Consider the following 22,631-nt stretch of genomic DNA (forward strand, 5'->3'; position numbering starts at 1 on the left):
TCCTTAAACAATTCAATACAAACATTACAGAATGGGCATCACTTCTATTCACTGAAATAACACTGTGTTAAATGAATCTTGCAAATAGTTTGTTAGAAACCTTTTTATAAAATGTGATTTTTAATACTTCACTACATGCATTACAGAATGGGATTTACTTCCATTCACTGAAACAACACTGTGTTGAATACATCTTGGAAATAACTTGTTAGAAACATCTTTATTAAATGTGTTCTTAATAACTTCACTACGTGCATTACAGAGTGGTAATCACTTAGATTCATTGAAGTAACACTGTGCTGAATGCATCTTGCCAGTATCCTGATAGAAACACTTTAAAAAAGTCTCTTTAAATTCACTATATGCATTACAGAGAGGGTATCACTTCCATTCACTGAGATAAAACTGCTGAACACACCTTGTAAGTACATTTTTAGAAATATCTTAATTAAATATGTTCTTAAACACGTCACTACCTGCACTACAGTGAGGGTATCACTTCCATTTAGTGAAATAACACTGTACTGAATGGATCTTGAAATTGGCTTGTTAGGATAATCTTTACTAAATTTGTTCTTAATAAATTTACTACAGGCTTTACAGAGTGGGTATTACTTCTATACACTGAAATAACACTGTGCTGAATGCATCTTGCAAGTAACTTGTTAGAACCATGTTAATTAAATATATTCTTAAACACTTTATTGCAAACATTACATTGTGGGTATCACTTCCATTCACTGAAAAAACACTGTGCTGAATGTGTCTTTCAAGTAGCTTGCTAGAAATATCTGTAAAAAGTGAGTTTTTAGGGGATGGCCCCGTGGTGTAGCGGTTAAGTGCGTGCGCTCTGCTGCTGGCGGCCTGGGTTCAGATCTTGGGCATGCACTGACATGCTGCTTGTCAGGCCATGCTGTGGCGGCGTCCCACATCAAGTGGAGGAAGATGGGCATGGATGTTAGCTCAGGTCCAGTCTTCTTTGGCAAAAAGAGGAGGATTGACATGGATGTTAGCTCAGGGCTGATCTTCCTCACACACACAAAAGTAATAATAAATAAATAAATAAAAAGAAAAAAGTGAGTTTTTAATAAATTCACTACATGCAATATAGAGTGTGTATCACTTCCTTTCACAAAAATAACACTACACTGAATGCATCCTTCAAGAATCTTGTTAGAAACATCTTTATTAAATGTGTTTTAAACACTTCACTACATATGGTACAGAGTGGGCATCTCTTCCATTCACTAAAATGACTCTGTGTTGAATGCATCTTGCAAATAGCCTGCTAGAAACATTCTTGAAAAAGTGTCTTGAGAGGCCGGCCCAATGGCATAGTGGTTAAGTTCATGCACTCCACTTTGGCAGCCCAAGGTTTGCAGGTTTGGATCCTGAGCATAGACCCATGTACTGCCCACATAACCACGCTGTGGTGGAGTCCCATATACAAAATAGAGGAAATGGGCACAGATGTTAGCTCAGGGCCAATCTTTCTCAGCAAAAAGAGGAAGATTGGCAATGAATGTTAGCTCACACCAATCTCCTTTACCAAAAAAAAAAAAGAAAGAAAAATGTCTTGAAAAACATTTCACTAGAAGCATTACAGAATGTGTATCAGTTCCATTTACTAAAGTAACACTGTGCTGATGCATTTTGATAGTTGCTTGTTAGAGAAATATTCATAATAAGTGTTTTTAAACACTTTATTGCATGGATTACACAGTGGGTATCACTTACGTTTATTGAAATAACACTGTGGTGAATGCATCTTCAATTTGGTTGTTAGAAACATATTAATTAAATGTATTTTAAACATTTCACTACAGGCATTGCAGAGTTGATATCACTTCAATTCACCAGAATGACAGTCTGCTAAACACATCTTGCCTGTAACTTGTTAGAAACATCTTTATTAAATGCATCTTAATAACTTCACTACATAAAATACAGAGTGGGTATTACTTCCATTCACAGAAATACCACTGCACTGAACACTTCTTGCAAGTAGCTTTTTAGAAACACTATTGGAGCATTTTCTTTCTTTCTTTCTTCTTTTTTTGTGAGGAGGACTAGCCCTGAGCTAACATCCGATGCCAATCCTCTTCTTTTTTGCTGAGGAAGATTTGCCCTGGGCTAACATCCATGCCCATCTTCCTCCACTTTATATGGGATGCCGCCACAACATGGCTTAATACAAGTGGTGCATCGGTGTGCACCCAGGATCTGAACCTACAAACCCTGGGCCACTGAAGTGGATTGAGTGCACTTAAGCGCTGCACCACTGGGCCGGTCCCTGGAGCATTTTCTTAAAGAATTCACTAAATGAATAAACAGTATAATTTCCTTTCAATAAAATAACACAGTGCTGAATGTATCTTGCAAGTAGCTTTTAGAAACATCTTTATTAGAAATGTTTTAAAATACTTCATGCATTACAAATTGGTTATCACTTCTATCCACTGAAATAACATTGTTAAATGTATCTTTCATATAGCTTGTTAGAAACATCTTTTAAAATGTTTTCTAAATAAATTTAATTAATTTATTTAGTGTGTTTGTGTGTCTGAGGAAGAACATCCTTGAGCTAACATCCATGCCAATCCTCCTCTTTTTGCTGAGGAGGACCGGCCCTGAGCTAACATCCGTGCCCATCTTCCTCCACTTTATGTGGGATGCCACCACAGCATGGTGTGACAAGCACTGTGTCAGTGCATGCCTGGGATCTGAATCTGGGCCACCAGCAATGGAGTGTGCACACCTAACCACTACGCCATGGGGCCAGCCCCTCTAAATAAATTTACTACATATATTGTAGAGAAAGTATCACTTCCATTCACTTAACTAACACTGTGTTGAACACATCTTGCAAGTAGCTTGTTAGAAATATCTGAATGAATTTTTAGTAACTTCACTATATGCATTACAGAGGTGGCAACACTTTCATTCACTGAAATATCACTGTGCTGAATGCGTCTTGCAATTAGCTTTTTAGAAATTTCTTTATTAAATGTATTCTTAAATACTGCTGTACATGCATTGCAGAATGAGTATCACTGAAAAAACAATAGCTGAACTCATCTTGCAAGAAGCATGTTAGAAACATCTAAACATTTCAGTGCAAGTGTTACAGAATGGGTATCACTTCCATGCATTGAAAATTCACAGTGCTGAACGCATCTTTCAAATAGCTTATTAGAATCTCCCATATAAGAAGTGTTTTTAAACACTTCACTACACGCATTACAGAATGGGTATAATTTCCATTGATTGAAATAACACTAGGCTGAACTTATCTTGCAAGTATTCTTCTAGAAACATCTTTATAAAACTTGTTTCTGGGCCAGCCCCGTGGCTTAGTGGTTGAGTGCGCGTGCTCTGCTGCTGGTGGCCCGGGTTTGGATCCTGGGCGCACACTGACACACTGCTTCTCCGGCCATGCGGAGGCCGCATCCCACATACAGCAACTAGAAGGATGTGCAGCTATGACATACAACTATCTACTGGGGCTTAGGGGGAAAAGAAATAAATAAATAAAATTAAAAAAAAATTTTGTTTCTAACACTTCACTACATCCATTACAGAATGGATATCACTTCCATTTATAACATTTCAGTTTACAGGTCTTTTACATCCTTGGTTAAATTTATTCCTAGATATTTTATTCTTTTTGTTGCAATTGTAAATGCGGCTGTATTCTTAAGTTCTCTTTCTGCTAGTTCATTGTTAGTGTATAGAAATGCGACTGATCTTTGTGTGTTGATTTTGTACCCTGCAAATTTACTGTATTCATTAATTATTTCCAATAGTTTTTTTTTGGTGGATTCTTTAGGTTTTCTAAATATAGAATCATGCCATCCACAAATAGTGACAGTTTTACTTCTTCCTTTCCAATGTGGGTATCTTTTATTTCTTTTTCTTGCCGAATTATTCTGGCTAGGACTTCCAATACTATGTTGAATAAGCATGGCAAGAGGGGGCATCAGTGTCTTTATTCACGTTCTTAGAGGAATAGCTTCCAGTTTTTCACCACATTGAGTATGATATTGGCTGTGGGCTTGTCATATATGGCCTTTGTCATGTTGAGGTACTTTCCTTCTGTATCCATTTTATTGAGAGGTTTTTTTTTAATCATAAATGCATGTTGAGTCTTCTCTATATCTATTGAGATGACCACGTGATTTTTATTCTTCATTTTGTTAATGTGGTGTATCACATTGATTGACTTGCAGATGTTGAGCTATCCCTGTATCCCTGGAATAAATCCCACTTGATCATGGTATATAACCCTTTTAGTGTATTGTTGTATTAGATTTGCTAATATTTTGTTGAAGATTTTTACATCTATACTCATCAGTGATATTGGCCTAAATTTTTCTTTTATGTGTTGTCCTCATCTGATTTTGGTATCAGGGTAATGGCATCGCATAAAAGAGTTATGAAGCATCCAGTCCTCTTCAATTTTTTGGAAGAGTTTGAGAAAGATAGATATTAAATCTTCTTTGAGTGTTTAGTAGAATTCACTGGGGAAGCCATCTGGTTCTGGACTTGTTTTTTTGGGAGATTTTTGATTACTGTTTCAATTTCTTGTGTTTGGTCTATTCAGATTCTCTATTTCTTCTTGATTTAGTTTTGGGAGTTTGTATGATTCTAAGAATTTGTCCATTTCTTCTAGTTTATCCAATTTGTTGGCATATATTTTTTCATAGTATTCTCTTATAGTCCTTTGTGTTTCTGTGGGATCTGTAATTTCTTCTCTTTCATTTCTGACTTTATTTTAGCCCTCTATCTTTTTTTCTTAGTAAGTTTGGCTAAAGGTCTGTCAATTTTGTTTATCTTTTCAAAGAACCATCTCTTAGTTTCATTGATCCTTTCTATTGTCTTTTTAGTCTCTATTTCATTTATTTCCACTCATTTCTATTTCCTTCTTCTACTGACTTTGGTCTTTGTTTGTTCTTCTTTTTCTAGTTCTTTTAGGTGTAGTGTTAGATTGTTTATTTGAGATTTTTTTCTTTTTTTTTGAAGAAGGCCTGTATTGCTCTATATTCCCTCTTGTACTGCTTTTGCTGCATCCCATAAGTTTTGGTATGTTGTATTTTCATTTTCATTTGTCTCCAGGTATTCTTTGATTTCTCCTTTGATTTCTACATTGATTCGATAGCTGTTCAGATCATTTTGTTTTGTCTCCAAATATCTGTGACTTTTTCAGCTTTCTTCTTGTAGTTGATTTCTAGTTTCCTAGCATTGAGTTTGGAAAGGATGCTTGATATGATTTCAATCTTCTTAAATTTATTGAGACTTGTTTTGTTTCCCAAAATGTGGTCTATTTTTTAGAATGTTCTATGCACACTTGAGAAGAATGTGTATTCCACTGCTTTTGGATGGAATGTTCTATATGTACCTATTAAGTCCATCTGGTCTGGTGTTTCATTTAAGGCCACTGTTTCCTTGTTGACTTCCTGTTTTGATGATCTATTCGTTGATCTAAGTGGAGTGCTGAGGTCTCCTACTGTTATTGTGTTGCCATCAATTTCTCCTTCTGGGTCTGTTAATAGTTACTTTATGTACTTTGGTGCTCCTATGTTAGGTGCATATATATTAATAAATGTTATGTCTTGGTGGAATGTTTCTTTTATCATGATACAATGTCCATCTTTGCCTCTTGTATTTTTTGGGTGGAGATGGAAGTCTATTTTGCCTGATGTAAGTATGGCTACACCCATTTTATTTTCCTTGCCATTTGCTTTGAGTATCATTTTCCATCCCTTCACTCTGAGCCTTTGTTTGTCTTTAGAGCTGAGGTGAGTCTCCTAGAGGGAGCATATTGTTGGGTCTTGTCTTTTAATCCACCCAGTCACTCTGTGTCTTTTGATTGGTTAATTCAATCCATTTACATTTAGAGTGGTTATTGATATATGAGCACTTAATACTGCCACTTTATTTTTTGTTTTCTGGTTGTTCTATATTTCTATTGTTTCTTTTTCCTTATATTTCTGCTTGCCGTTCAGTTTGGTGCTTTTCTGTGATGTGTTTCTCAGTTTGCTCTTTTTTGTGTTTTGTCACTCTTCTGTGATTTTTGGTTTTGTGGTACCATGAGGTTTGCATTCAGCACAGTATTCTTAACTGAATGGAAAAGGTACACATTTGTTAGTGCATGTAGTAAAGTGTTTAGCAAGATTTATAATAAAAATGTTACTAACAAGCTACTTGCAAACTATGTTCACCAGTGTTCTTTCCGTGAATGAAATAATATGCAATCTTTAATGCATATAGTAAAATCTTTAAGAAGACATGTAAGAAAACTATTTCTAACAAGCCACTTGCAAGTGGCATTCAGCACAGCATTCCTTAAGTGAATGGATGTGATAGATATTCTGTAATCCTTACAGTGAAGTGTTCACCAGCACTTGTAATAAAGATGCTTGTAACAAGCAACTTGAAAACTGTGTTTAGCACAGTGTTCTTTCAGTGAATGGAAGTGATACTCATTTGGTAATATATGTAGTGAAGTGTTTAAGAATAGTTATATGGGCCAGTGCTGGTGCCCTAGTGGTTATGTGCAGCATGCTCTGCTTTGGCAGCCCAGGTTCAGTTCCTGGGTGCAGACCTAAACCACTTATGTCAGTGGCCATGCTCTGGTGGAAGCTCACATACAAAAAGAAGATTGGCAACAGATGTTAGTTCAGGGTGAATCTTCCTCAGCAAATAAAATAAAAAGAATAGTTGTATTTAAGTGTTTCTGAGAAACTACTTTCACGTTGCTGTCACTACAGTTTTTGTTTAATGCATAGAAGTGATATCCATTCTGTAATATATGTAGTGAAGTGTTAAAAAAGAGCTGTATTTCTATGTTTTTAAGAAGCTAATTGCAAGCTACATTTATTACAGAGTTTTTTCTGTGTATAAAAGTGATACATGTTTTATAATGCATGAAGCAAACTGTTTAAGAGTTGTTTTTAATTGTTTCTAAAGAGATTCTTGCAAGATGCATTGAGCACAATATTTTCTCAGTGAATGAAAGTGATACCCATTCTGTAGCAGTTGTAGGGAAGTGTTTAAAGACACTTTTTATAAAGAAGTTTCTAACAAGCTCCTTGCAAGATACGTTTAGGACAGTATTATTTCAGTAAATGGAACAGATACCCTTTCTGTAATGCTTGTAGTGAAGTGATTAAGGACACTAATTTTTAAAATGTTTTTAAAAGGGCCGGCCCCGTGGCTTAGTGGTTAAGTGTGCATGCTCTGCAGCTGGTGGCCGGGGTTCGGATCCCGGGCGTGCACCGATGCACCACTTCTCCAGCCATGCTGAGGCCGCATCCCACATACAGCAACTAGAAGGATGTGCAGCTATGACATACAACTATCTACTGGGGTTTTGGGGGAAAAATAAATAAATAAATAAAAATAAATAAATAAAATGTTTTTAAAAGCTACATGCAAGATACATTCAACACTGTGTTATTTAATTGAATGTAAGTAATAGCACTCTGTAATGCACGTAGAGAAGTTATAAAAAACACTTAATAAAGATATTTCTAACCAGCTACTTGCAGGATGCATTCAAAATAGTGTTATTTTGGTGGTGTAGCTGATACTCACTGTACTATACTCTGTAAAACATGTAGTTAAGTGTTTAAGAATACATTTATTAAAGGTGTTTCTAAAGAGCTACTTGCAAGATGCATTTTGCACAGTGTTATCTCAGTGAATGAAAGTAACACCTACTCTGTAATTCAGGTAGTGAAGTGTTTAAGAACACATTTACTAAAGATGTTTCTAACAATTTTCTTGCAAGATGCATTGAGCACAGTGTTATTTCAGTGAATAAAAGTGATACCTATTCTCTAGTGCTTGTAGTGAGGTAACTAAAGACACTTGTTATAAAATGTTTCAAACAGGCTACTTGCAAGAAGTTTCAGCATGGTGTTATTTCAATGAATGTTTATGATATCCAATCTGTAATGCATGTAGTGAAGTGTTTAAGAACATATTTAATAAAAATATTTAATAACAGGCTATCAGAAAGATGCATTCAGCACAGTGTTATTTCAGTGAATGGAAGTAATAACCACTCTGTAATGCATGTAGAAGTTATAAAAGACACATTTTTATATTCCACATATGAGAGAGGTCATGCAGTGTTTGTCTTTCTCTGTCTAGCTTATTTCACTTAACATAATACCCTCCAGGTCCATCCATGTTGTTGCAAATGGGATGCTTTTGTCTTCTTTTATGGCTGAGTAATATTCCATTGTATATATATGCACCACCTCTTCTTTAACCAATCTTCTGTTGATGGACACTTGGGTTGCTTCCATGTGTTGGCTATAAAAAGCCACATTTTTTACAGATGTTTTTAATAAGTTACTTGCAAGATATATTCAGTACAGTGCTATTTCAGTGAATTCAATTGATACCTATTATGTAATGCATGTAGGGAAGTTATTAAAAATATGAATAATAAAGATGTCTCTAAAAAGCTACTTGCACAATGCATTCAAAACTGTGATATTTCAGAGAATCGAAGTGATACCAACTAAGTAACACATGTAGTGAAGAGTTTAAAGATACTTTTTATAAAGATGCTTCTAACAGGCTAATTGCAAGACGCATTCAGCATAGTGTTATTTCAATGAATGTAAACAATACCCCACTTTGTAATGATGAAGTTAACAGTTTAAGGACAATTCTTATAAAGATATTTCTAACAAGTACTTGCTAGATGCATTCAGCAGAGTTCACTTTAGTGAAAGAAGGTGACGTGCATTCTGCTAATGCTTGTTTTAAGTGTTAAAGATACTTTTTACAATGATGCTTCTAACAGACTACTTGCAAAATGTGTTCAGCACAATATTACTTCAATGAATTTAATTGATACTTAATATTTAATGCATGTAGTGAAATGAATAAGAACACATTTAATAAAGATATTTTTAACAAATTATTTGCAAGATGCATTCAGAATAGAATATTTCAGTGAGTGGAAGTGATATTCATTCTGTAATATTTATAATTAAGTGTTTAAGAAACCTTTCATAAGATATTTATAACAAGCTACTAACAAGATACTTTCAGCACAATATTTTTTCACGAGTGGAAGTGATACACATTATGTAATGCATGTAGTGAAGTGTTTAGAAAAACTTCTTATAAAGATGTTTATAACAAGCTATTCACAAGGAGAATTGAACGATGTGTTTTCTCAGTGAATGGAAGTATTACCATTTCTGTAATGGTTGTAGTGAAGTGTTTAAGGACATTTTTATAAAGATGTTTCAAACAGGCTTCTGGCAAGACAGGTTCAGCACAGAGATAGTTCCAAGAAAGAAAGTGATACTCATTCTGTATGATTGCAGTGAAATATTTAAGGACACATCTTTTAGAGCTGTTTCTAACAATCTATTTGCAAGGTGCATTCAACACAGTGTTATTGTAGTGAGTGGAAGTGATACTCTGTAATGCTTGTAGTAAAGTTATTAACAACACATTTAATAAAGATGTTTCTAAGAAGTTACTTGCAAGACGTGTTCAGCACAGTGTTATTTTATTAAATGGAAGTGATAAACCTTCTGTAATGCTTGCGATTAAGTGTTTAAAAACACTCCCTGTAAAGATGTTTTTAACAATTAACTTGCAAGAAGTGTCCAGCACAGTGTTATTTCAGTGAATGGAAGTGATACACATTCTCTAATGATTATAGTGAAGTTTTTAAAAACACTTATAAAGATGTTTTTAAAAAGTTACTTGCAAAACATGTTCACCACTGTTTTTTTTCAGTGAATGTAAGAGATACCCATTCTGAAATGCTGGTAGAGAAATTACTACTAAAACATTTAATAAAGATGTTTCTAATAAGCTTCTTGCAAAATGCACTCAGCACAGTGTCATTCAGTATATGGAAGTGATTCCCATGCTGTAATCATAAGTGAAGTGTTTAAAGACACTCCTTATAAAGAAGTTTATAACAAGGTATTTGCAAGACCCAGTCAGCACAGTGTATTTTCAGTGAATGGAAGTGATTCTCACTTTGCAATACATGTGGTGAAGTGTTTCAGAACACAGTCAATAAAGATGTTTCTAAATTCTGCTTGCAAGATACATTCAGGACAGTGTTATTTCAGTGAATTGTAATGGCATGCATTCTGAATGCTTATAGTGAATTGTATGAAGTCGCTTCTTATAAAGTTTTTTCCAAGAAGCTACTTGTAAGATGCATGTGTTTTCAGTGAATGAAAGTGATACCCACTCTGTAGTGCAAGTAGGAAGTTATTACAAACACATTTAATCAATATTTTAAAACAGGCTACTTGCAATATGCTTTCATCCCAATAGTATTTCAGTGAATGAAAGTGATAAACATTTTGTAATGTTTGTAGTGAAGTGTTTATAAACACTTCTTATATACATGTTTCTAACAAGTTTCTGGCAATATGCATTCTGCAAAGTGTTATTTTAGTTGTTGTAAATAATTCCCATTCTGTAATGCTTGTGTTGAAGTGTTTAAGGACACTTCTTATAGAGATATTTCTGAAGAACTACTTGCAAGATATGTTCAACACAGTGTTTTTTCAATGAATGAAATTGATAGCCACTTTGTAATGCATGTAGAGAACTGATGAAGAATACATTGAATAAATATGTTTCTAATAAGCTACCAGCAAGATGTATTCAGCAAGGATGTATTCAGTGAATGGAAGTAATAGCCACTCTGTTAAGCATGCAGTGAAGCTATTAAGAACATATTTAATAAAGATATTTCTAACGATATACTTACAAGATGCTTTCAGCAGGGTAATTTCAGTTAATGTAAGTGATATCCATTTTCTAATGCTTTTACTGAAGGGTTTAAAAACAATTTTTGTAAAGATGATTCTAACAAACTAAGTATGAGGTATGTTCAGTACATTGTTATTTCAGTGAATGGAAGTATTACAATGATTATGATGCACGTACTAAAATTACTAAGAACACATTTATTAAAGAGGTTTCTAACAAGCTACGTGCAACGTATGTTTAGCACAGTGTTATTTCAATGAATTGAAGTGATACTCATTTGGTAAGGCTTGTTGTTGTGTTAAAAAAACACTTCTTGTAAAGATGTTTGTAATAAGCTACTTGCAACATGTGTTCACACCGTGTTTTTTTATTGAATGAAAGTGATACCCATTTTGTAATCTTTGTAGTAAAGTGTTTAAAAACAATTTTTTGCAAAATATTTCTAACAAGCTACTTGCTAGACCTAGTCAATATAGTGGTTTTTTTGGTCAATGGAAATGATAGCCACTCTGTGTTCCATGCAGTGAAGTTATAAAAAAATACATTTAATATAGATGTTTCTAACAAGCTACTTGTAAGATGCATTCATCACAGTGTTATTTCAGTAAATAAAAGTGGCAATCGTTTTGAAATGCATGTAGAAAAGTGTTTATAAACATTTCTTATAAAGATGTTTCTAAGAGCTTCTTGCAAGATGCATAATGCACAGTGTTATTTCAGTGAATGGAAGTGACTCAGGTTCTATAATATTTGTAGTAAGGTGTTTAAGAACATTTCTTATAAAGATGTTTCTAAAAAACCACTTGCAAGACAAGTAAAGCACTATTTTTTTTCGATGAATGGAAAGGATACCACTTGGTAATGCAGGTAGTGAAGTGATTAAGAACACATTTAATAAAGATGGTCCCAACAAGCTTCTTGCTAGATGCATTCAGCACAGTGGTATTCAGTGAAAGGCAGTAATAGCCACTCTGTAATGCATGTAGTGAAGTTATTAAGAACACTTTTATTGAATATATTTCTCTCAAGAAACTTGCAAATATGTTAGTGTTGTTTCAGTGAAGGAAAGTGATAACCATTCTTTATTGCTTGTAGTGAAGAATAAACAACTCTAATAAAGAGGTTTCTAACAAGCTACTTGAAAATGCATTCAAGAGGTATTTTTACAGTGAATGGAAATAATGCACACTCTGTAGTGCATGTAGTTAAGTTAGTAAAAACATATATAATAAAGATGTTTCTAAAAGCTACTTGCAAGATGTATTAAGCACAGGGTTATTTCAGTGAATGAAAGAGATACCCATTTTGTAATGCTTGTAGTGAAGTTGTAAAGATATTTCTAAAAATCTACTTCAAGATGCATACTACACTGTGTTATTTCAGTGAATGGAAGTGACTCACTTTCTCTAATGCTTGTAGTAAAGATACCATTATAAAGATATTTCTAACAATCTACATGTAAGACTGCTCAGCACAAAGTTTTTTCAGTGAATGGGAGCAATAACCACTTTATAATGCAGGTAGTGAAATTACTAAGAACACATTTAGTAAAAATGTTTCTAACAAGATACTTGCAAGAGAGATTTAGCAAAGTGTTATATCAGGGATTGGAAGTAATACCCATTCTGTAATGCTTGCAGTGTGGTGATTAAAGACACTTATAAAGATGTCTATAGACATCTATATGTCTATAGACAATAGAAGCTATTTGCAAGATGCAATCAGCACAGTGTTAATTCAATGATGGAAGTGATACACATTTTGTAATGCATCTAGTGAAGTGTTTAAGGACACAAATTGTAAAGATATTTCTAACAAGCTACATGCAAGATATGTTGTGCACAGAATTATTTCAGTGATTGATAGTAATACACGTTCTGTAATATATATAGTGATTTGATGGAAAACATTTATGAAGATATTCTAAGAAGCTACTGCCAAGATGCATTTAGTATAGTGTTTTACAGTGAATGGAAGAGATAACTTCTTTGTATACAGTAGTGAAGTTATTGGGAACACATTTATTAAAGATGTTGCTAACAAGCTACATGCAAGATGTGTTCAGCAGAATAGTATTTCCATGAATGGAAGTGATACTCATCCTGTAAAGTTTGTAGTTAAGTCTTAAAAACTCTTCTAATAAAGATGTCTCTAACAAATCATTTTCGAGATGCACTTAGCACAGTGTTATTTCAGTGAATGAAAGTGAGAACCATTCTTTAGTGCTTGTAGTGAAGTGTATTGAAGTCCCAATGACATTTTTCATGGAAATAGAAAAAAGAGTCCTAAAATTTATATGGAACAACAACAAAAAAACCCTCAAATAAGCAAAGCATTTCTGGAAAAAAAAAAAAAAGAACTTGGAGGAATCACACTCTCTGATTTCAAAGTATATTTTGAAGCTATAGTAATCAAAACAGCATGGTGCTGGCAGAAGAAAAGACACACAGATCAATGGAACAGAATCAAGAGCCCAGAAATAAACCCACATATTTATGGACAGATAGTTTTTGACAAAGGGGCCAAGAACATAAAATGGAGAATGGAAAATCTCTTCAATAATTGGTGTTTGGAAAACTGAACAGCCACATGAAAAAAATGAAAGTAGATCATTATCTTACACCATACATAAAAATTAACTCAAAATGGATTAAAGACTTGAATGTAAGACCTGAAAACATAAAATTCTTAGAAGAAAATATAGGCAGTACACTCTTTGGCATCAGTCTTAGCAGTGTCTTTTTGAATACCATGTCTACTCAGGCAAGGAAAATAAAGGAAAAAAATAAACAAATGGACTCCATAAAACTAAAAAGCTTCTGCACAGCAAAGAAAACCATCAACTAATGAAAAGACATCTGATCAATTGGGAGAAGATATTTGCAAATGATGTATCTGATAAAGGGTTAATATCAAAAATATATAAAGAACTCATAGAACTCAACAACAAAAAATCAAACAACCTTATCAGAAAATGGGCAGAGAATCTGAACAGACATTTTTCCAAAGACATACAGATGGCCAATAGGCACATGAAAAGATGTTCAAGTCACTAATTTGTAGGGAAATGCAAATCAAAACCACAGTGAGATATCACCTCACACCCGTTGGAATGGCTATTATTAAAAAGACATACAGGAAGGTCATGTTAGCATCATGGAGGAGTGAGCTTTCCCGTGAACTCTTCCCCCGATAAGATACAACTAAACGAACAGTCACAGACCAATAATGGAATCCCAGACAGTGAAAAGCTAGATAGGAAAGATCCACACTGCTGCACATCTGAGAGTGGAACGTGCTGGGCCCCCAGAGGAAGTGGGGAGAGGTAAGGAGAACTTCTCTCCCTCCCCATCAGATCAGCAATCCGGGTCCGTGTGGCTCCCAGAGAGGAGGGAGGGGCGGCCCTTGGTGGGGAAACCGTAGCTCTTCTGGCTCTCTCAGCCAGTGGGAAACTCCCGAACAGAGGACTCAGAGGAGCCATAGGGCTACCATTAGCATCTGAGCACCCCAGAGAGCAGATAACGAGGGGTGAACGAGAAGCCCCCCATGCCAGGGACCCAGCGGGCAAAAGAGAGAGCCCCCCCTCCCCGCAAACCGGACCCTGCAGCTCAACCGACCAGACCAGACCGAACGATCTGTGGCAGACCAGATCAATCGTTCCAGCCGGGGGATCGCAGCGGAAAAACTGAGGATCATAGCAGAAAAACCACGGCAGAGTGCAGGGGGCTTAGATTACACAGGCCTTTACCACCACACAGTGGCGACGGGTGGAAATTGCAACCAGAGATTTCCAGGATGAGGAAAAACAAAGCCAACACAGGAACCACAATGCAAAGATATATGAAATCACCAGACCAGAAGGAAAATGACAAGCACCCAGAAACCAACACTGAAGACACAGATATCCATAATCTAAATGACAGAGATTTCAAAATAGCTATCATAAAAAAAACTCAATGAAATACAAGACAGCACAAACAATTCAATAAGATTAGGAGTTTCTTCACAAAAGAGATTGAAATCCTAAAGAAAAACCAGTCAGTGCTGATGGAGATGAAGAACACAATGGAGGAGATAAAGGAGAATCTGGAATCTTTAAAGAACAGAGCTGACAATATGGAGGAAAGAATTAGCATTTTAGAGGATAGGAATACAGATATGCTCCAGATGGAAGAGGAGAGAGAACTAAGACTAAAAAGAAATGAAGAAAGTCTCCAAGAAATATCTGACTCTATTAGGAAATGTAACATAAGAATTATAGGTATTCCTGAGGGAGAAGGGAGGGAAAGAGGAACAGAGAGCCTATTCAAGGAAATAATAGCTGAAAATTTCCCAAATCTGGGGAAGGAGCAGGAAATACCAGTAAGCAAAGCCAACAGGTCACCTAAATATGTCAACAGGCAAAGGCCCACTCCACGACATCTAGTGGTAAGGCTAGCTAAAGTCAATGACAAAGAAACAATATTAAGTGCAGCTAGACAAAAACAAAAGATAACATACAATGGAACTCCCAGCAGGCTCTCAGCGGATTTCTCAACAGAAACTTTTCAGGCTAGGAGAGACTGGAATGATATATTCAAAATACTGAAAAACAAGAACTTTCAGCTAAGAATACTCTATCCAGCAAAAATATCCTTCAAATATGATGGAGAAATAGTAACTCTCCCAGATAAACAAAAGCTAAGGAAGTTCATGGCCACGAGACCCCCCCACTACAAGAAATACTCAAGAAGGCCTTCAGGCCTGAAAAAAAGAAGAGAAAGGGAATACAAAGCTTGGAGCAAGGAGAAAAATAGGTAGATAAACTCAGAAAAATAGTAGATCTTTACTGGAATGGGTTAGCAACCACTTAAATACTAAAATCAAAGATCAAAGGAAGGAATTCACCAAAAATAAATCTAACCTCATCACTGTAAACACACAGCCACAAAACAAGATAGAATAAGGTATAACAAGAATGACTTAGAAGGGGAAGAGGAAAGTGATTGAATTGACTTAGTATAAGGAAATAGGAGGCCATCAGATAATGGAATATCTCATACACAAGATTTTTTACACAAACCTCAAGGTAACCACTAAACAAATAATCAACACAAAACCACATATGATAAACAAAGAGAAAACTAGAAGAGTCATAAAACAGAACAACCAAACTCAATTGGCAGTCTGAAACAAATGGGACAAGAAACAAAGGAAACGCAAAAGAACCAGAAAATAAGTGACAAAACAGCAACAGTAAGCCCTCATCTATCAATAATTACCCTAAATGTAAATGGATTGAACTCTCCCATCAAAAGATACAGAGTGGCAGGATGGATTAAAAAGCAAGACCCAACAATACGCTGCCTCCAGGAAACACATCTTAGCACTAAAGACAAGCACAGGCTCAGAGTGAAAGGATGGAAGACAATACTCCAAGCTAATGGCAAACAAAAGAAAGCATGTGTTGCCATACTCATACCAGACAAAGTAGACTTCAAGATAAAACAGGCTGAGAAAGACAAAGAAGGGAAATATATAATGATAAAAGGGACACCTCACCAAGAAGACATATCACTTATAAATATATATGCACCCAACATAGGAGTACCAATGTACATAAAGCAACTATTAACAAACCTAAAAGGAGACATTAAATGAAAGAGGAGAAATTACAACAGATACCACGGAAATACAGAGGATTATAAGAGAATACTATGAGAAATTATATGCCAACAAATTGGACAATCTAGAAGAAATGGATAAATTCTTAGACTCATACAACCTCCCAAAACTGAACCAAGAAGAAATGGAGAATCTGAATAGACCAATCACAAGTAAAGAGATTGAAATAATCCAAAACCTCCTAAAAAATAAAAGTCCAGGACCAGATGGCTTCTCTGGTGAATTTTACCAAACATTCAAAGAAGATTTAATACCCATCCTTCTCAAACTATTTCAAAAAATAGAGGAAGATGGAACACTTCCTAAATCATTCTACGAGGCCAACATCACCCTGATACCAAAGACAAAGACAATACAAAGAAGGAAAATTACAGGCCAATATTGCTGATGAACATAGATGCAAAAATCCTCAACAAAATATTGGCAAACTGAATACAACAATACATTAAAAAGATCATACGCCATGATCAAGTGGGATTTATAGCAGGGATGCAGGGATGGTTCAACATCTGCAAATCAATCAACGTGATACATCACATCAACAAAACAAAGAATAAAAATCACATGGTCATCTCAATAGATGCAGAGAAGGCATTTGACAAGATGCAACATACATTTACAATAAAAACTCTCAACAAAATGGGAATAGAAGGAAAGTAACTCAACATAATAAAGGCTATTTATGACAAACCCACAGCCAACATCATACTCAATGGGGAAAGACTGAAAGCCATTCCTCTGAGAACAGGAACGAGGCAGGGCTGCCCACTCTCACCACTCCTGTTCAACATAGTACTGGAGGTTTTGGCCAGAGCAATTACGCAAGAAAAAGGAATAAAAGGAATCCAAACAGGTAATGAAGAAGTGAAACTCTCACTATTTGCAGATGACATGATTTTATATATAGAAAACCCTAAAGAATCTGTTGGAAAACTATTAGAAATAATCAACAACTGCAGCAAATTTGCAGGGTACAAAATCAATCTAAAAAATCAGTTGCATTTCTTTATGCTAATAATGAACTAACAGAAAGAGAGCTCAAAAAGATAATACTATTTACAATTGCATCAAAAAGAATAAAATACCCAGGAATAAATTTACCAAGGAGGTGAAGGACCTATACAATGAGAACTACAAGACATTATTGAAAGAAATCCATGATGACATAAAGAAATGGAAAGATATCCCATGCACGTGGATTGGAAGAATAAACATAGTTAAACTGTCTATATTACCTAAAGCAATCTACAGATTCAATGCAATCCCAATCAGAATCCCAATGACATTCTTCACAGAAATTGAAAAAAGAATACTAAAATTTATATGGGGCAACAAAAGACCCTGAATAGCTAAAGCAATCCTAAGAAAAAAGAACAAAGCAGGAGGCATCACAATCCCTGACTTCAAAGCAATAGTAATCAAAACAGCATGGTACTGGTACAAAAACAGACACACAGATCAATGGAACAGAATTGAAAGCCCAGAAGTAAAATCACACAAATATGGACAGCTAATTTTCAACAAAGGTGCTAAGAACATACAATGGAGAAAGGAAAGTCTCTTCAATAAATGGTGTTGGGAAAACTGGACAGCCACATGCAAAAGAATGATAGTGGACCATCTGCTATCGCCATTCACAAAAATTAACTCAAAATGGATCAAAGACCTGAAGGTGAGACCTGAAACTATAAAACTCACAGCAGAAAATATAGGGAACACACTATTTGACATTGGTCATAAAGGAATCTTTTCGGATGACATGCCTACCCAGACTAGGGAAACTAAAGAAAAAATAAACAAGTGGGACTTTATCAGATTAAAGAGTTTCTACAAGACAAACGAAACCAGAATCAAGATGAACAGACAACCCACCAGCTGGGAGAGAATATTTGCAAAACATACATCTGACAAGGGGTTGGTCTCCATAATGTATAAAGAACTCACACAACTGAACAACAAAAATCAAACAACCCGATCAAAAAATGGGCAGAGGAAATGAACAGACACTTCTCCAAAGAAGATATACAGATGGCCAACAGGCACATGAAAAGATGTCCAACCTCACTAATCATCAGGGAAATGCAAATCAAAACAACACTAAGATTTCACCTCACACCCGTTAGAATGGCTATAATCACCAAGACAAAAAACAACAAGTGTTGGAGAGGATGTGGAGAAACAGGAACCCTCATACACAGCTGGTGGAAATGCAAACTGGTGCAGCCTCTATGGAAAACGGTATGGAAATTCCTCAAAGAATTAAAAATAGAGATGCCCTATCACCCAGCCATCCCACTACTGGGACTCTATCCAACGAACCTGAAATCAACAATCCAAAGAGGCTTATGCACCCCTGTGTTCATTGCAGCATTATTCACCACAGCCAGGAAGTGGAAGCAACCTAAGTGTCCCTCGACTGACTATTGGATCAAGATGATGTGGTATATGTATACAACGGAATACTATTCAGCCATAAAAAAAACAAAATCCTCCCATTTGCAACAACATGGATGGGCCTAGAGCGTATCATGTTAAGTGAAATAAGTCAGAAAGAGAAAGAAAAACACTGCTTGATCTCACTCATATGTGGAATATAAACCAACACATGGACAGAGAAAACTGTACTGTGGTTACCAGGGGCAATGGGGGTAGGGGGTGGGAACAAGGGGTGAAGGGAGACATATATATGATGATGGACAAACAAAAATGTACAACCCCAAACTTCACAATGTTAAAAACCATTAAAACATCAAAAAAAAAAAAAAAGACATACATAACGAGTGTTGGAGAGGATGTGAAGAAAAGGAAATCCATGTACACTGCTTGTGGGAATACATATTGGTGCATCCACTATGGAAAACAGTATGGAGATTTCTCAAAAAATTAAAAATAGGACTACAAACCTTTCTGGCAGTGATGACCTCCCCATGAGAACATGCCTCTCACAAAGGATCTCCTTTATCTCTCTCCAGAAGAGGAGAAGAGAAAACACAAGAAGAAGCACCTGGTGCAGAGCCCCAGTTCCTACGTCAGTGATGTGAAATGCTTAGGTTGCTATAAAATCACCACTGTTTTTAGCCATGCATAAATGGTAGTTTCGTGTGTTGGCTGGTCCACTATACTCTGCCAGCCTATGGGAGGAAAAGCAAGGCTTCCAGAAGGATGCTCCCTCAGACAGAAGCGGAACTAAAAGAATCCTGAATCAAAGTGAGTGGGAAACCATCCCAAGAAACACATTTTGGATATATAAAAAAAATAGAACTACTATGTGATCCAGCTATTCCACTTCTCGGTATTTATCTAAAGAACACGAAGACAGTAATTTGAAAAGATATATGCACTTCTATGTTCATTGCAGTATTATTCACAATAATCATGACTTGGAAACAACCTAAGTGCCCATCAATGGGTTAAACGGATAAAGAAGAAGTGGTACACACACACACACACACACACACACACACACAGTGGAATACTACTCAGCTCTAAAAAAGATAACATCTCTCCATTTGCGACAACATGAATGGACCTTGAGGGTATTATGCTAAGGAAATAAGAAAGACAAATACCGTATAATTTCACTCATATGTGAAAGATTAACAGACAGACAAACACATAGATAGAACAGATTGATGGTTACCAGAGAGGAAAGGCAGTGGGAGGAGGATGAAAGTGATAAAGAGGCACATGTGTACAATGATGATTGGATGGATGGTTACAGAATTTTGATGGTTAACACAATGTAGTCTGTACAGATGTCAAAACACAATGATGTACAACTGAAATTTATATAATGTTATAAACCAATGTTACCTCAATAAAAAAATAAAAAACAGAAGGGGAGAACACCTTCCTATGCTAGACCTCCATCCGATCTGCAAATATAATAAGATTTCTTGTGTGTCCTGCCAAGAATAAGAATGTTTCATACACACACACACACATACACACACACACACACACACACACACTGGAGTTGCACTGTATGCAAACTTAACTTATTCAAAGATTAGTATGTGAGGATCCCCTCCAGGTCCCCAAAGTGCCAATATCCCACTGGGCTGAGTGTGGAAGGTATAGATCATTCCAAACCTAAGCACTAAATGCAAGCAAATTAACTTATGTCATGTTCGACATTTCCAGAAACATCTAGCTATGAGTCATCATGGGTGATTTTGTACTCACATGTTTTTGCCCCGTGGCCTTTAAACTAAACCCATTTAAAAATGCGAGTACACTGTATCTCTTTTTACATCCTGCACATACCATTACATTTGTTAAACAGCTCTGTTAGAAACTTATTTTCCACATTAAGCCAGAATCTGCTTTCACAAACTTCTAAGCAGTGGAACTTCTTTTGGATTCTAGGATATGACAGAGTAAGCCAAATTCATGTTATTTTAATGACAAGATTTCTAGATTTTAGACAGATGTCTTCTCCCACCCCACCCAAATCATTCCTTCTTACATTATCTAAAAATAAGTATAATTGTTTACTATTGAAGAAAATCATTCAGAATTATTAAGCTTGCTTTCAGTTAAATAAAACAGCTAATTCCCCTCTCCCAAGAAATACAGAGGTTTTTGTATGAAGGACATTACCATTTAATCACATTTACATTACTCTAGAGATAAGTGGTGACTTACTAAAAGATTAATGTTGACCTTAAGCAAATAGGCAGCCAGTTATTCCTCCAGCAAAATGAATTTATTTGAGATCAGCAAAGAATTGCAATTTGAGGTCTGCAACCATTGCGATCCATGTGCAAGTTCCCCCAGCAACATGGGAGGAGAAACTCTGCTGCAGATGAGAAGAGGAGGTTGGGAGGGCTATTGTAAACAACGAGTCCACTGGAGGAGTTGAGAGTTTGAGGTGTAGTGGCTTTTCACTGGCTGAGCTGTGACAGTCTCCTATTGGCAGGTCAAGAAGAGGAAGTCTTTTTTTTTTTTTTTTTGTGAGGAAGACTGGCCCTGAGCTAACATCTGTGCCCATCTTCCTCCACTTTATATGGGATACCACCACAGCATGGCCTGACAAGTGGTGCATCGGTGCGGGCCCGGGATCCAAACGCGGGCCGCCAGCAGCAGAGCGTGCCCCCAAGAAGAGGAAGTCTTTATTTTTCCTGTTGGACTCGCTATCAACTAGGGTATGAGAGCTCCTCCTTTTGGCCTCTTGACTCCAATTTAATGAGGTTTCTGTTTATTAATTTCCACAAAAACTGTATCTGAAGTCAAAAGACTAGTTTCCCTTTGGAGTGAAAATAAAATAAACAATGACTACCTCAAAAAATTTCCCATGGCTTCTAGTCCTTTCCACTAGCCCTAAGATCTATAAATCTCATATTTTTTCTTTCACACCCAGCACTAATTAGCCATCAAAGTATCCAAGCAAAGAGCCACTTCAGAGACCAGAAATGGGACCCACAGAACAATGTGGCCATAAGTATACAGCCTTAGCTGTAGCAGTTCCAGGAGAAAGGTTCAAAACCAAAGTATCTGAGCCATTACAAATAATACTGCAAAGAATATCCTTGTGTAGTAACATGTTAATACTTCTATAAGACAGTTCCTAGAAGTTATTGTGAATTGTGGTGTTAAAATACATAATGTCAAGGAAACTTTTCCCAAAATGGCCTTATCTTTATAAAACAATGTTCATCAACTTCACATGTGAAAAATTGTATTTAATTGTGTCAGTTTGAGTTTTTAAGTAAGAGTGAGGTTGAATACTTACTTTCATAAGCACGTGAGTCATTTGGGTTTCTTCATTTGTGAATTACCTATTGTTCTTTGTTGATTGTTTTATTAGGAGTTACTTATGATTTATGAGAACTATTTAACTGTTTATATGTTAGCCATTTGTTGGTCCTGATATTGTGATATTCCCTCACCCCAGCCCATTTTGATTGTTTTTAAAGAACAGAACTTTTCAGCTTTTTTTTTTTTTGGTGAGGAAGATCAGCCCTGAGCTAACATCTGCCAATCCTCCTCTTCTTTTGCTGAGGAAGACTGGCCCTGGGCTAATATCCATGCTCATCTTCCTCTACTTTATACGGGATGCCGCCACAGCATGGTTTGACAAGCGGTGTGTCAGTGAGTGCCCGGGATCCCAACTGGCGAACCCCGGGCTGCCGCAGTGGAGTGCGCGCACTTAACTGCTTGCACCACGGGCCGGCCCCATGAACTTTTCAGCT

The 22,631-nt window shown here is 36.1% G+C and overlaps 1 pseudogene; it reads left to right on the plus strand.

Annotated features, from left to right (window-relative positions):
• Nucleotides 1–19,372: 19,372 nt before the first annotated feature.
• LOC131420295 (small ribosomal subunit protein eS27-like) lies at nucleotides 19,373–19,627 on the plus strand (annotated as a pseudogene).
• Nucleotides 19,628–22,631: the final 3,004 nt, after the last annotated feature.

Source organism: Diceros bicornis, chromosome 23 (genome assembly GCF_020826845.1).
Source record: "Diceros bicornis minor isolate mBicDic1 chromosome 23, mDicBic1.mat.cur, whole genome shotgun sequence".
NCBI classification, from domain to species: domain Eukaryota; kingdom Metazoa; phylum Chordata; class Mammalia; order Perissodactyla; family Rhinocerotidae; genus Diceros; species Diceros bicornis.